This window comes from Chelonoidis abingdonii, chromosome 7 (assembly GCF_003597395.2).
Source record: "Chelonoidis abingdonii isolate Lonesome George chromosome 7, CheloAbing_2.0, whole genome shotgun sequence".
In the NCBI taxonomy this organism is placed as follows: domain Eukaryota; kingdom Metazoa; phylum Chordata; order Testudines; family Testudinidae; genus Chelonoidis; species Chelonoidis abingdonii.
The window spans coordinates 95759301-95775530 of NC_133775.1; the positions used below are offsets into that span (position 1 = coordinate 95759301).

General features: G+C 41.1%; 1 protein-coding gene across 2 annotated transcripts in view; it reads left to right on the forward strand.

The window, feature by feature from the left end:
- The first annotated feature begins 4689 nt into the window (after positions 1 to 4689).
- AFF4 (ALF transcription elongation factor 4) overlaps positions 4690 to 16230 on the forward strand; it is a 97353-nt gene continuing 85812 nt past the window's right edge. The window contains exon 1 of one of the 2 annotated variants that reach the window (XM_032769188.2): positions 4690 to 5169. The gene's annotated coding sequence lies outside the window, so the exon portion shown is untranslated. The remainder of the gene's footprint in view (positions 5170 to 16230) is intronic. The other variant, XM_032769186.2, reaches the window with a different exon arrangement.

Consider the following 16230-nt stretch of genomic DNA (forward strand, 5'->3'; position numbering starts at 1 on the left):
CGATTAAGAAAACGTATGTTTAACTTCTGGTCTATTGGTCCCTGAGCTGGGAGGTCTAAGGAACAGTATGCTATTTCTCAGGATCCTTTATATCATTCAGCAGTGATTAAGCGATAGGCCATGAAAGGAACTTCTTCCAATATTTTATAGCCAGAAACATAGTGGCTTTTTATTTATTTTAATTTATTTATTTTAGATCACTTGCTCTCAGATGAGATATTTTAAATCCATGCTCCATTCTGTTTCATTTATCCCCAGCCGTTTTTATCTTAGAGGGCAAAACCCCCCTGTCTGACCAGAGCTTTCAGCTATCCAACTCTTACTAGCTCAACTCCTATTAAAAGGATCCTTTATTTCACTTCGGTTCTACAAGGAAAGGTATTTCTTTAATCACCATCTTCCAAAGCTCTAAATTAGGCACAAATGATCATTAATTTACAAAGATTACTAACTAGAAATTGTTACATTTACACAGTAATTATTGAGACCTGTACTGCTTTAAACTGGCTCAATTTAATGCCTCCCCATTACAAGTAAAACTGCCATTGCTAATTGAACTGAAGCAATTGATGCAGTCTAGTGGAAGAATAGCCTGGGGAGAAGTGTCATATTTCAAGGGGAAACATTGCTGACGGGTGGAAAAACAAAAGGCACAGGTAACTTGATTTTCTAGTTTGGAGTTTTATTAAATCAAACGTTTGTGAGTTTTTGGTGCCCTACCTGAGATCACATAAGAGAGTTGTATGTGAGATGGATTTGTAGATAGGACTTTCACTCATAAATTGGAATTTCTCTAATTTAAGAAGTTCACTTTAAAAAGAAATGATACTGAACATCCTATCCTCATTCATGGGTCAAACAGTTTATAAAAAAAAAATACTCTCCTAAGCCCTGTTGTCCTCTCACTTGAGATGCCACTCAAAGCTGCTTGTGCAGATCTTCATAAGTTAATTTACCCTGAACTTTCTTGTATGGTTTGATCAACAGTAAAATAATCAACTTGATTTTTTGAAAAACAAAGGATTTAAAAGGAGTATTCTGTCAAAGTGAAAACTTTTTTTAAAAAAAAATAAAGGACTGCAAATTTAAAAATGCTTCCAGCTTTTTTTTGCTCTTCTGTTGATGTTTATAATGGTATTTTCATCAAAGGAGAAACTGTGGATACACAAAGTGCTATTAAATGGACAAAGAAAATAAACTGCAAAACCAGATTTCTTTTCTTTGCAAGCACTTTTAAATTATAGGAACCTATAGGGTTACATTTAACTATAGATGTTGCAAAATTTTCATGCAATTCGGATTTTGTTTCCTCCTTGATAGTATTTTTGAATAATGTTGATATTTAAATTATAATAAAGCCTCAGATTCAATACCCTATTGAAATGCAGTTCACATATCTCAGAGTTATTGTGTCAGGCTGGCAGTAGACTTGGGCAGACGTTCTTTTTACATTCTGCTCACAATTTGAGGGGTCTTTGCAACAGTACGGGATAGAATAATAATTTAATTTTAAATGAAAAGTTAGATTCTGGAGCTTAAGATAACATTTAATGAAAAATACTATTGGGCTGGACTGCTGCAACTGGAACACTGGAGGGGCACCAGTTAATGTATTTATTTTTAAATGAAATAAATATTGGATCATACTCATTGGCAGAGGTCTTAATCTCACTGACATGAAGTCAGAGGCCTGGAACTCTGCTTCAATATTATTTAAAAATAAACAGCAGGACTAGGAACTGTTTAAAATGTAAGACCTTATACAGTAAGGAAGAGGACTGTGAAAGAGCCTCTTCTTGCAATCTGTATTAGGAGGACACAATACTGGTAAATCCATACAAAGTTGAAATTTTGAGCCTAAGTTCAAATGCTATGTATGTTTATGTATGTATGTATGTTTAAAAAAAAACACCAAAAGACCTGTAGCCGTATAACCAACCTTACCAGGAATGTGAAGAAAAAAAGGAAAATTATGGATCCATACACACAACCATTGTGTTGGGTTGAGGGGGGGGGATTTTTATGAGCTGGAAGAGAGATTGAATCCTTCCCTGGGATATTGAGCAGTAGTAGATGCTTCAGAGCTTTGACGTTGCAGTAACCACTGTGGCTAACGTGCACCTCCTTTTAATTATAAGTTTGCTGTTATGTTTATGCCAGACTAGTGCAGAAGCTCCTGCAGGCCACAGTTACCTACTGTGCAGGGGGTATAGACCTAACCACCTAGTATCTAAATAAAGACTGCTGTTTTAAAGTACTGTAATTAGCTTGCTAGTATGTATCTGCACTTTTGTCCCCTGTTGGGTGGAATCAGACATGCACAGCTGTATGCTTACCTCCCAACAGTGTTTGTCCTTTAGCTCAAGGCATAGGGGGCCTGTGCTTTTGCAGCAGGAGAACTGAATTCTATCCTTGCTGGTACCATAAAATTCTGAGTGGCCCTGATGTCCAGAGCAGCAACAATTTGTGCGCAATTCTAGATGGATTTGTTTTAATATGTATGGAATAAAATGTCATAGAAACAAAACACTTCATTAGCTGAATTGGAAAAAAAAGGAAATACAGAAAAACAGCTTTAAAATAAATTACACAAAGGAATATGGGTAGTCCAGGAGCAGCAGTATTACAGCAAATACTCAAATCAGCACTGCTAATTCATGCATTGATGATGATGGATTGGCTTTTTCTAGTGCCTTTTATGAGAGGATCTTAAGGTGGTTTACAAACATAGTGTGATTAACAGTCTCAACAGGAAGAGGGTCCACACTTTTCTGTGCATTCAACAATGTAACATGCTAAGTATAAATATTTAAACAATAGGACCTCATCTGAGTAGCACACAACTGTATAAAATCAGAAAGCAGTTGTAGATGGGTCAGAATTATAGGGACACAAATGAAGAAAAAAAGCCTCTATTTAAATCTCATGCCTACAGTCTTTCAAAGGGACAGATGGTGAAGTGATGTGTGTACCTAGATTATGCTGCCACCGCCATGAATTCACTTAAATGTCTGAACTGGCAAGTATAGGAATAATGCTATAAGCAATACCCTGTGAACATATGTCAAAAAATAAGTTTAATATTATATTTGAGATTTTAAGTGGAAAGAAGTCCAGAGCAGAGGTTATCTTAATGACTTTTCTCTTGCGCCATATGCCTCCTAGATGAAATTCATCCTGGGTTGGCAGACCTGAAGTACTCCTGCATATGTGAGTATGGAATCTCAATGGTGAGGATGATGAAGCAGAGGGATTTTGGATCCATGTTTTCACTGATGTATTAAGTGACTGCTTCACCTAGTTCTTTACCCACAGAACCTAAGTAGATACAACATAAGTAGGTAAGGAGCTAGTCCTTCAGTGACTTTTAGTTAAAGCATTTTGAGATCTGCTACAAAGTGCTATATAATAGCTAAGATGAATCTTATTTTGAAGTTAAATGTATACATGTGTAAGTATGGAAAAGGAGACTAAAACTGTATGTAATCTTTTGACAAATAATGGGGGGAGTCCTTCCTTCAAACTATTAACTACAGTTCTTGGTAAGTAATTATTGCACAAAGATCAAAGGAAGAAACCAAAGAAAGGAACAAAGCCAACAACAGCTGATATACTTGTCACAAATTGTCATTCAGCCACAATTGTATTTCAAGTCTAATCTCAGACATCAGACCAGGAAATACATCTCACAGATGTTGACAAATTCCTCATATCCTGTTAACTCTTCAGTTTAACACTGCCATCTATTCACTGTCCAAAAACTTTACTAATATAGAGTCAAGGTTGACTAGCACTGCCTCCTATTCTTGTACACTAGCAAGTTCACTGATACTTAGACCACTAAAATCCAGTAAATATAGAGATATGCATGCACCAGTCCTGCCCTACAACCTTAACTGTGCCCCTGTTGAGTGATGCTCCAACCTTCCCTGATTGATGTAACACCCTATGCTTTCAGATGCTATATAGTTCTGTGAGGTTGTAGCACATAGGTACAGTAGGAAAAACTGTCAGACTGTCCTCACAAAAGCAGCAGTTGCATTTAGGGTAGTATATATGTCTGGCCTGTCCTTGAGCACTTCATCCACTCTGCATAAACTGCTGCCAGCTGTCACCAATCTTAAGGATTCCACTGTGGAACATCACCTGTGCTTACTTCTGCCCTCTAATCTCTGCATCAATCAGTACAGATAACCCTCATTCTGTGAAGGGCAGTTGGGGAACATATAGATGACAAAGGATGCAATTCAGGGGGATATACCCCATAAATGACCTGTTTGTTTAGTCCGTGCTTACGGCAGGGCAGCCCTGGCTGAAACATAGAGGCAATCAGTGGTGGCTTGTGCCAGAGGGCAGAGTTCAGGTTGCAGTGCAGTGGATTCTGCATTGCCTGGTGTCTGATGGAGAGGAGCACTAAGTGTTCTGGGTGGGCAGCAACCAAACCTGCACAGCCTCAAAGTTTTAGGTACTGAACGTTCGCAACTGCATCTGAAGGCCGCAGCACATCAAGCGGGCACCTCCCCTCCGGCAGGGGGAGCCTCAACGCCTCCCCTTTGCTCTGCCCCTATCACGTGGCGGGAACCCGCGCCTTTCCTTGAGAAGGCGGAGCTTGTCTCTGTCGCCTTCGCCCGGGTCACGTGGTGGGTTCCCCAGGCCGGGTCTGGGGGTCACGTGGCCGGCGGCGGGGCTGTGCGAGCGTGATGTCTGCTGGGTAATCCGAATGCCCGGCTGCGGGAGGAGCTGGGCTGGAGTCGCTGTCTGAGGAGCCAGCCAACGGGACTCGACATTGCCGGGCCGCACCGGGACCCGGCCGCACGCCCAGCCTAGCCCGCAATGGAGCGGCGGGACCGCCGGGGAGCCGCCCCCGCCGTCGTCGTCTCCCACCGCCTGTGACCCGCTCCCGGAGCTCCCCCTCCCCTCCGGGTCCTGCCTTCCCTCCCCCCGGGCCCCCATCTCGGGGCCCGAGCCCGCTCCTGGGGCCTGGTCTTTGTGCCTAGCTCCGGGCCCTGCCCTCCCCGCTCCCGTCCCCCGGGTCCTGGCCGCGCCTCGGTCCTCTTCTCCTCCTGGCTGTCGGCTCCTCAGTCCCCTTTGGGCCTCCTCGTCTCCCGCCCGACGGGCCGGCGGCGGCAGCCGGGAAATGGTCCGGGCCTAGCGGAGCAGCGAACGGAGGTAAGCGGGGGGGAGTGCGGGGCCGCTCCGACTCGGTCTCGCTCCCTGGGGCTGGAGGAGGGGGCTCCCGGGTGTCTGTCTAGACAAGGCCCGTTCGCTGGCGGTGGGTCTGTGTCGTCCTTCCTCTGGAGGTACCCGGGCTTGGGCGGAGGGAGGGGAAACATCTGCCTCCCTTCCGCCCCCGAGCATGGGCTGGGTAAGAGTTCCCCGGAATCCGCCTTCCCCTTGAGGGGGCCATAGCGTCCCTCTTATTCTTTATCCTTTCTCCTCCCCTCCCCCACCCCCAAACCTGCCTTTTCCAACTATCTTCCCCCGCTTGAAACTCTTTCTGTTGCCCCTTTGGTTTTAGTAACCTCTCCCTCATGGACGGAGCCTTCTCTTGGTCTCTTTGTAAACTTCTACCCACTCCTTGTCTCCCCCACCCTCCCTCCTCTGCAGCTCTGGATGGACTCTTTCATGTCAGATGTGACCTGCTAAAAGAGGCATCAATCCATAGACTGTCTAGATTAATACATGGGGATGAGCAAGCCCCCTTATCCCCCAGCACTCACGGTTGGGTGGATGTGTAGCCATACACATAATATCTAGTGAGATGTGCTGGCATTCCCTCTTTTCAAGAAAATAAAACTTATATGGCTCTGGGTAAATGTGACTACAGGTTGTTAGGTTTTTCTTGGTGGTGGTTTTGATAATGAGGCCGCCTCCTCTTCCTCTCCTGGCTGTTAGATTTAATCCTCCGGTAATTGACGTCAGTGCTTTGTTCCTTCCACTTTGCTGTGTGTTTTTAGGCACTGAGCAGTTCTAGGGATGGGGGGGAGGCCTGCTCAGTGCCACAACAACAACAAAAAACTGTTCAATATGAAGGAAGCCCCAGCCTAGGCCTCTCTACCACTTCTATGCCTGCTGGGGCTTCCTTCATATTGAACAGTTTTTTGTTGTTGTTGTGGGTTTTATTCATTTATTTATTTATTTTGTGGTAATGGGTGGGGTAAGAGGAAGGCAGGGTGTCTGGCTTATTAGCTGAGCCACAATCAAATCTTCCTTCTGAACCAGTAGGTGATGTTTGTTGTTCAAAGTCATTTGGTGATAATTGAATTGCCCCTTGGCTAAACAGGGTACAACACCTTAAACAATATTTGTTGAAGTCAGGACAATGTTCTCCCTTCTCTATTAACAAAAAGCACAAAATGCTTTAATAACTATAACACAAATGGTTACATTTTCAGTTCCTATATTAATTCATTTAGAGGAATGAAAAGATGATTAATTTTAACATAGTTTTGATCCAATATACTAAATTCAAGGATAATAAAGTAGCAGTGTTTCTGATCCAGTCCAAAATAACTGAATACACAGTGTGTTCATAAGATCTACTGCTTAATGAAAAGGTGCCTGACACAAGAAGTGTAGGCCCTTTAAATTTCCCAGGCTCACCACCTTCCTTAACTACTGTATCTTTCAGTCTCTTGGTTTATCATGAAAATATCTGAGTGTCTTTAACATCCACATGATGATTTGCCTTGTCTTGCTTCCATCATGTCAGTTAAACCTCCTGTTTACCTCAGTGGGTGCTGATCAGGCCCTTACTCAGCATGTTAGTCTTTGAAGTGAAATAGGTTTGTCCAAATTCCAGTTCTGTTTTTTAATTTATATTTTCTCCTCTAGTGGTTGAATGCCTCATCAGTATGGATGAGTTCTCCAGTTTTCTTTCCTTTTCGTCTAATATTTCTGAACAGTAATGGATTGCCAGCCCAGAGGAGTTACTGTGAAATAGGGAGTAGTCAAGTGAATTGATGAAGTAGTGGTTAGCCACCTGATTTGTCAACTTATAGACTTTTCTCCAATGAGAGAAACTTTTTTTTTCTTTTTAAAAGTCAGAAGCTACCATGGGTGCCATATATTGTACCCTGCTGGTGTAACAATATACTGTTGTTTCTGTGGGTGGCCAACATTCAGCATGTTATTTTAACTGGGATCTGTGGAATGACTTTTATAATAATACTGCTTCTTTGGACTTTCATTCTTGCTGTTGATGTATTTAAAGTCTAATAGGGTAATTAAATGCATCAACACTTTTTAATATTAGGTTTTGTTTTCTGGTCACTATGAACATGCCTGTAACATTTAACATAAAAGTGCAAATTCTTTGTTCCCACTTACTTTGAATAGTTACAGCCAGTCTTAAAAGGATAGTCAATGTCAAATCTAGAATTAAAAGTAGAGTTTCAGATGCTGTTTGTGTCCCTCAGTCTTTTTGCCAGTTTAGTTTAGTCATGTCACTTTGTCCTGTATCTGAAAGGTTGCAACAGGGAATCTGATTGGAAAGGGGAAACAGTGTAACTGGCTACAGAGTGCTGTTAGATGCGCAAAATGAAGTGCACAGTTTTGATTATTTTCCTTGAATTATTTTCCGGTCACAGTGATCTTGGATCAATAGTTAGTAGAACTTCAGACAAGTTTTTTTTTTAAAAGGTACACCATTAGTATTTTATATTTATCTGCAAGTCAGTGTGTTGAGTTCAGTGGCACATAATAGTCCCTTCTGATCTTAGTCTGAGTCGCATTCAAGATCCAGATATTTCTACTTCTAAATGTATATCCCCAAACTGTGGTAAATGACTTAAACAGCATTTTGTAAACTGTCTGACAAACATGGAACAGAAATTTTATATTAAAATAAAACAAAACTTCATGGAAACCAGAACAGTCATAAATCATAGTTGATGAAATAGCTGAATGATGAGGAAAATCTTGCTATGTTTAGGAGCTACTTAAGTCATATTTGCTTTATTCAAATGTTTGTAAATAACAATGTTGAAATGAAAGTCTCTAAACTTCTTGAATGGTTAAACATTAGCAAGTGTTATATCACTTAGTTCCTTCTTTTTTCCCTAACTAGTGGCTGCTTACCAGGCTGCTCTGGCTTTCTTTTAGAGCTGTAGTTGCTGTTTCTTGAATATGTCAGAGGTGATCAGTGACGTGTGGCCTATACCTTAGGGACTGGAGCAATGATTCCCAACACTTCTGTGTTAGTTTGGATGGCAACTCCCCTGCCACCACATATTCTTGTGCTATGGTACAGAACAGTTGCCACAATCTTCCCCCAACATCCCTTTCTGCCCTTTCTTGCTTGTCATCTTTTTTTTTCTGTTTCTTGTGTTAACTGTGGTTTGCTACTCTTCTCCTCCTCATTGCTTCAGCTCAACAGAAGGCACCATGCTGCTCATGGTGGGTGTAGAAGTATCAGCTGGTGAGACCCATGATTGAGCTTGAGTGTTGTGAGCAGGGACATGAAATTGAGGATGACGATTGGGGAGCTCCCTGAGCTGGCCAGCAGAGAGAGATGACGGAATGTGGGTGCCTTTCAAGAAGCCACCTGTGACAGCAGAAGATGATTTGCATCAGGGAGAGAAGAGTTGATTTTATGTCATGTAGCTTTCCCAGCCATGCTGTTTTGCCCACCTCCCTTCAGGACTAGTTTAATGTGCCCAGATGGAGAAAAACTGGTTGAAGGATATGGGAAAAGGCTTCAGATTTGTTGTTGTCAGATTTCTTGTCCTTACTACAGTAACTACTCTCAGCCAATTAATTTCAAACTGTTTGTTGTTCATGTGGATTTGTTGCAGAAGTATTGTCTTATCTGGTGCAGGAATATGTGCTTGCAACTATCCTCAACATAAACACAAAAGTGTCCTTAGTATACTAGTCTTTTGTTTTGTTAGATTTAAATGTTTGGTAGCTTATATCAGAAGGATAGCAATTTGGATGTCATCATGGCTATAAAGAATAAAATATTCCTAAATTGAAATGCAGAGGCATGTGATTGTGTAAGTATATTTGTGAAGACAACTTAACAATTTTATTGTATTACAATGCCTGTAGATGAGTGGACTCACCCCTGCGGCGCCTTCTGCTGATGACTTCTGGGAATTAGCTCGATTCAGCTCTGGAGCGCCCTCTGCAGGCCGGTGATCTGCCTATCCTCTGTCCCCCCATGTCCCTCCCTGGACCCAGTTCCCTTTTCCATGGGGTGCTGCTCCTCTGACAGTAACCCCTTTCTCTCAAGGTCTCCCCTCTCCAGGGAAACCTCCACCCTCTATCCCCACCTCGCCTCAGTATGTGGCTACTGCCAGTCATTGTCTACTCCCGTGCCCTGGGGCAGACTGCAGTATCAGCCACTCATCACTGGCAAGGCTGGGTTTGGACCTGCTGCCTTGACCTACTCCTGGGCTGCCCCCTGCAACTCCCAGTACCTCTTGGCCTTATACTAGGCTGCAGCCTGGGGCTCCCCAGCCCTGCTTCACTTAGGTACCCTGAGTCTAGCTCCCTGCAGCCAGGCCCTTCTCCCTCTACAGGCAGAGGCAGGCTCCTGGCTCTCAGCCTCTTTATACAGGCCAACTGTGGCCTGATTGGGGCGTGACCCAGCTGCAGCCACTTCTCAATCAGCCCAGCTTAGTAGCTCCCAGCCACAACCTTCCCCCAGGGCTGTTTTAAGCCCTTCAGGGCAGGAGCAGGGTAAGCACCCTGCTACAATGCCCTAAATTAAATTCTTCACTGTTAAAGTATATAAAATACACTGATTTAATTGATAACTATATTTAAAAAAGTCTTGGATCACAAAATCACGGAACTAGAGATGGAAAGAAATTGTCTAGTCCATCCTTCTGCCTATGCAGGATTGTTCCTATTATGCAGTTACAAAAGTCCTGTCCAGTTCCTCTTAAATAGGCTACGCTATTCCACAGACTAATGATTCTAATTGTCACCACTAACCTTTTTGGCAAAGGTTTCTTTATTGTACTTTGTCTTAATAAGCAATGTTTGTTTTTCAGAATGGCCTTTTGTAACAAATGGGTATGTTTTTTTTCTTCTCAGTATTACAGCACAATATATGGCTTTTTTTAAAAGCCAATGAAAATAAATGGTGGTGAATTTGGGATATCTTCCTCAATCTCTATTTTTAAGTGATATGCCTTAGTTCTAGGCATTATAACAACTAGGTCTTATTACTAGTCATACGTACACTTAATTCGGATCTGACTAAGTGGGTATTCACCCACGAAAGCTCATGCTCCAAAATGTCTGTTAGTCTATAAGGTACCACAGGATTCTTTGCTACTTTTATTTAGATCAAGTTTCTCTTATTTATTCTAGATATTTTAGAACAAGATTAAAGCATATAACAGCAAAGCTAGAAAACATATAAAGGTTTCAAAGAAAAATTGCACAATATAAGATTGTTTTGTAACACATACTTATTCTTTAATTAGAAACTACAGAAAGGAAATGTCTGCTCTTATCTTTGCCTTATCTAATCTGATTGGCACAACTAAACAGAACAGTGGTAGCCTGTTATGTCATTTGTAGAACCCCACTGATTCACTTCCTTATGACTCTCTTTCTGGGGTTCCAAATGTTAAGTTGCACCTCAGCCACATTGCTGGAATAAGTTAAACACTTATTAAAAATATTGATTTACCAGGGCAGAAAATAAGTGTAGTCAGTGAGTGAAGAAAAAGGATAAAAAGGCAGTTCCTGGAACAGTGAATTCTTAGCCTATAATATCAATACCGGGTATATTTAATTAGAAAAAATACCAGTAATGCTTCACTTATACACACCAAGACTCGGTACTCTACCGGAAATACATTTTACCAGTGGAGAGTTTTAATAATCACTTAGTCCTAAGTGTAAATCAGCTTTTCATTAGCAAGCTGCTCAGAAAGGATTTTTCTTTTCTCTCTCTTTCTTATTTTCTTGCAATATTTTTCTTAATAAAAGACTTGCATTCTCTTTTGGCTGAATGATGCAAGGTCTTATACTCAATCAGCATTTATCAATAGCCATTTTTACAAGGTTTCCCTCATTTACTTATTTGCCCAAACAACTTTATTTTGTGTGTGTGTTTAGGGGCAAATCATGCTCTTAATGCCCTACATGCCTGCAGATGAGGTGAGTGAGATGGAATAAGTGTTTCTTTTGTGTGTAGGGGTGGGTGGGATAGGAGAGAATGTAGGACTGGAATGGATTTTGGAACACAGTACCTATATAGTGCGAGGCTATAGTAGCTTTGTATGTACAGTAGCTGTTAATGGGACCCCAGTCCTGATCAGGAGCCTCTGGGGATGCCATAATACACAAGATAAAATAACTGTAGGATAATGTATGGATGCTGGGTGGTGCCAGGAATTTTTACTTATACTGTCAACACCTTGGGGCAGCGATGATCTTCTTGGTCTAATTGTATGGTCCCTAGCAGAATGTGTTCTTCCTGGCCCATGAATAGGGATCTTAGGTGCTATGGTAATACAAATAATGGCATTAAGGTTGGGATTTTTAAAGGACTTAATAAAAGCCAATAGGAGTTTGGTGCCTAACTCTATTAGGCTCCTCTGAAAATTCTAGTCTAAATATTCACCTCTAGAAGGTAAATAGTCACCTCTAGAAGGTAAAGGTAACATGAAAATTATTTCACCTCACTTTAGCCAGCTCTCTAGAGAGATGTTATCAACTGAGGAAAATCTACGGCTTACTTGACTTTCCAAACACCATTTTCACTATGCTGTTAAACACAAACTTTAAAATTATGGAATGGTTAGCTGTTGAATATTTATGCAGTACAAACCAATATTTCAATAGAACTCCACAAACCTTACTAAAAATCTAATTTAAACAAAAACAAAACTTACCGTTCAAGTAATTCATCTCCTCATACTTGCATCCAACGGAGTTTCAGAATTGTAATTCTTACTCCTGAGGGAGTTCTGCACCAAAAAATTAAAAATTCTGTGCACAATATTTCAAAATACAGCATATTTTATTTGTCAAAATAACACTATATAATCATGCCAGTTTCAATTATTGTGGTAATTTATTTCAAAATACCTGTCAGCAGCTATGTCTGTAACCATACAGATAACAAAAAAGATTCCCCCAGGAGTAGACTTGAAGAAGCCCTTCATGCAACCCAGTTCCTATTTCGCTGATCCCCTCCCTGGCCCAGACACCTGCACCCCACCTCTCAGAGCCCAGTCGTGGAGTGCACCCCCAGTCCAGACAGTTGCAACTACCCTAGTGGGGGCTAGTAGCTCTGCAGCACCAATTCTGCAGAGGGAAAAGGAAATTATGCACAGAACACTAATTCTGCACAGATTTTGCATTGTGTAGTGGTGCAGAATCTCCCCCAGGAGTGAGTAAATCTATCTGCTGCAGTATCTAAGAATACAGTGAGTCAGGAGCAGAGTGGCATGATTGGCACTCTACTTAGGAGTGGCCCATCGCTGGAATAGTTGGTGTGTGTCGGGTCAGGGCCAAATGGGTGTGTGTGTTTCAACAGTGTGAGTCCTTCCCACATAATGTCAGCCTGGAGTCTTTTTCCTCAGGTAGCTTGAAGCTTGGAATGTTGCCTTTCTAAAAGTTCAGACAGCATTAGGTGCTACTGGAGGTTGAGTACAGTGTTTTTCTTTGGGTTCCTGTCCACATATATCAGTATATCTTAGGCTGAGTACCTTGAGAAGCCTCCAGTGAATAGTTGAATGCTGCCCTCATTTTGTTTATTGCAGTATTCTTCTCATCCTGTGAAATTTCAGCATTTCTTGTCAGTATTTTCTATAATATTTTAAAGCAGTTTTAATCAAAATCTTATTTTTGAAGCTTTGGCATGTTCTGTCTTAGGGTAAACTAATTGGTGAATTTTTCTATGAGAGTGCAAGCTGGTATATTTACCCAGTCTCAATGTTACTTGAAATATTTAAAAATTCAACTGAACTTTGCTCAGATGTCAACTTCAGGTTTCGCTTGTGTTTTTTAACTTGATTGATTCCAGAAAAAAGTTCTTCTTATCTTTGTTTTTAGCGTTTTTGTTTTCTGTAGGACACATTAAAAAGTTATTTAAGATGAACCAAACTTTAATGAAAGAAGCATTACACAACTCTACCCTATTAATAGATTAAAAAAATGAGCATTTGAAGGTGGATTACGTTCATGTTCTTGTGAGTGTATAGATCCTGAAGTTCTTAAAACTGTCAAGTTTATTTTGCCAAAGCTAAAAACAAGTTAAGAGCATATAGTCAAAAGCAGCTGTGTTCAGTGGCTTCAGTAGTTTGTCAAATGTAAATTCATCTTTCAGCAAGGCTTTAATGAAAATTATATGATGACTTCTGTGAAGAGCTTTACAAAAGACTATAATACACAATCTCTATCCACAAAAATAAGTCAGGCAAACTTTAGATTATATTGTTTGGTGAAAATTCACAAGACCATTAAAGTAAAATTTGAGTACTGTGTAACGGGTAATGAGACATTTTAAAATCAGCTGTTTAATGAGGAGCCAGTATAATCTCTAAATTATTACAATATGCTATTGTGATAGAATGTTCCTGGACAGCAGTTTCTAATTATGACACAAACCGATTAGAGTCAATAGCAGACTGCAGTATGGGGCATCTTTTGGGCAAAAGTCAGGGAAGGAAAATGTACATATCAGGGTAGCTGGTCGTGCTCAACGAGAAAGAGTTAGGGTGGGATATAGTTGATGTAGAGCTTTTGCTTGAACTTAGTAGACTACTGACTGAGAAGTTGGAAGCTGGAGAATGGGTTGCTGATCTTCATAGCTGAATCATATTACTGTTCTGGAGAGATGATTGATATACATTGCAAAAGCTGTATATTTTATGGAGAGTTCCTTTGCTATTTTAGATGGAAAGATAGATTGCTCAGAAGTAAGGAATATGTACTAGCTTTTAGAGCAGCATGAGATACATCCTCCATGTTTAATGCTGCTTAGACATAATGATTGCATTATGAAGAATATGGTTTTTGTTTGACAGTCTGATCCAGGAGGTTTGTGTAAAAGATCACTATGTTAACAGCTTACACTAAGAGAGAGCTCAGATTGTTGAGTATGATGCATCAGCATTGGATTGCAGATGGGGAGGGAAGATATAACATGAGAAGAGAGAAATTAGAATTCAGTCATAACATTTTAAATAAAGGCTTGGATGAGGGCGTGTTTGGGAGATAAGGGAATGTCTGACCTCTCAAATGGAGGTAAAAGAACAGGAAACCAAGACGGGGTGGGGTTGGGGAGGAATGCTGGCTAATGCAGCACAAGTTCTCTATCTATTATGGAACCTGTCACACCTGCTTACTGAAAAGGATTTATATAGCTAAATGAATATTTACTAACATTTCTAACATGTTTTGAGGTAAGTACCCATCATTGTTCTAAATATTTGATATTGAATGCTGTTAGTGTCTCTCTGGCTGCTGCAGTTCTATTGCTGTTTCCTAGCAATCTGCTGACAAAACCTGTGACCAAGTGATGTTTAGCATTAATGATTATGCTGGAAAGTTTTAACCTTTAATCCTTTTTAATGCCATATTGGGAACGCCTTCATGTATGAGGACTGCAGCTCTCCTGCCATGCTACAGCATGCTCTGCAGCCTCATACTCCTACTCCCAGCTGACAGGTAGCTGCAGTTCCTGTTGCTTGTTCAGTTATATGCATTCAGTGTGTAGCCTACTGGCTGGTCTGCAGCCACACATGGTCCTTCCATCTACCAGGTCCTCTCTGCTTCTACTTTTGCGTTCCCTACCCACCTACTAGCCTAGCTACGTGTCCTGCTTCAACAATTCTCTTCTTCCCCATTTCAGCCTAGAATTTCCCAAGGTACCATTCTCCTCCTTACTAGGCGTTTCCCAGCTGCCATTAATTTCTCCTCCCTCCCCTCCCAGCATTTTTAAATTTAAAAGGGAAAGTTTGAGTAACTGACTTTGACTTCATTTATCAAAAAAACTCAAGTCTCCAGCCATTCTCATGAAACCAACAGCAGATAACAAGGTTGAGACTCTGTTGAATTTTGTTTTTGGTTAGTGGTTAGCGCAAGGGGCTCTGGGAATCAGAACCCAACAATCATATTGTCTGTCATTCCACTAGGTAAATCACTTAACTTCTTACTGTTCCTGTAAAACAACTGCTGTACTTTAATATAGAAAAGTATAACCTGACAGACAAATTCTAGACTTAAAAAGGGTACTTAACCCCAGTCAAGTCTCAAATATTAAAAGAAATTCAGCTTATTGGAAATAGCTTAACTTGTTAGATTTATTGGCTCTGCTCTATGAAGAGCCCAAGGAGAACTTGTGCAATTGCTCTCCGAATGATATTTAAACTCTATTCTGCATGGGCACTGTTACAGGTTTTGTGATGTTATACATTTTATGCATTTAACAAGACCTTTTCTGCACTAAGAATGGTAGGAGATGTAATTCACTATACTTTGCAACTCAGTTTTCAGGAACAGTGAAAGAAATTGAGCATTTTTATCACCATAATCTAATCAGTTATGAGTACGGCTAAATCATAGTGGTAAAAATGCTCAGATTCTTTATATGTTACAGTCATTGCTCATACCATTCCATCCACGGACCGACTCTGCAGTTTTTGCAGAAGTCACGCTGACTTGTCAACCAGAGGGAAGCCTGGTTGTTAGAGGATGGCAAAAAAAATTACTTGGAAGGGATGCTGTCTATTCAGCTCCCTTTTCTTGGCATGTGGGAGATCAGGAAAGGAGTTCGGTCTCCTGTTCTGAGTATGAAACTAGAAAGGGGTAGGAGCGCTGGGTCTCTCCAGTCCAAGGAGTTCTGGGATTGGCTTTGGAAAAAGACACTCAAAGAGCCTGGAAAGTGGCCTAAGTAGACAACAAGGTGCCTGAGTAAAGTACCCTGAGGAGAGGATGTCATTTGGCAAAACAGCCAGACATAGCCAAGTCCATGAGGTGGAAACTAAGAGACTGGTAAAGCAAAGGGAGTGGACTTGCAGAAAGAGAAGCAGTGAGAGCTTAAGGTTGGACCTGACACCTGCTTTATTGTCTGGAGTTGAAGGCCTTCAAAAAGGGAGAGCAGTGTGGCTTAGGAGCCCTACCACAGAGAAGAGAGGAAAAAAACTAGAGGATATTCTTCTGTCTAGCCTGCATTCTTGGCCTTTATTACTCAGGAGGTGATACATCTACATAGCCCAAGAGTCAAAGTCAAAATTCACCTGAGCCAATGGCTTATTA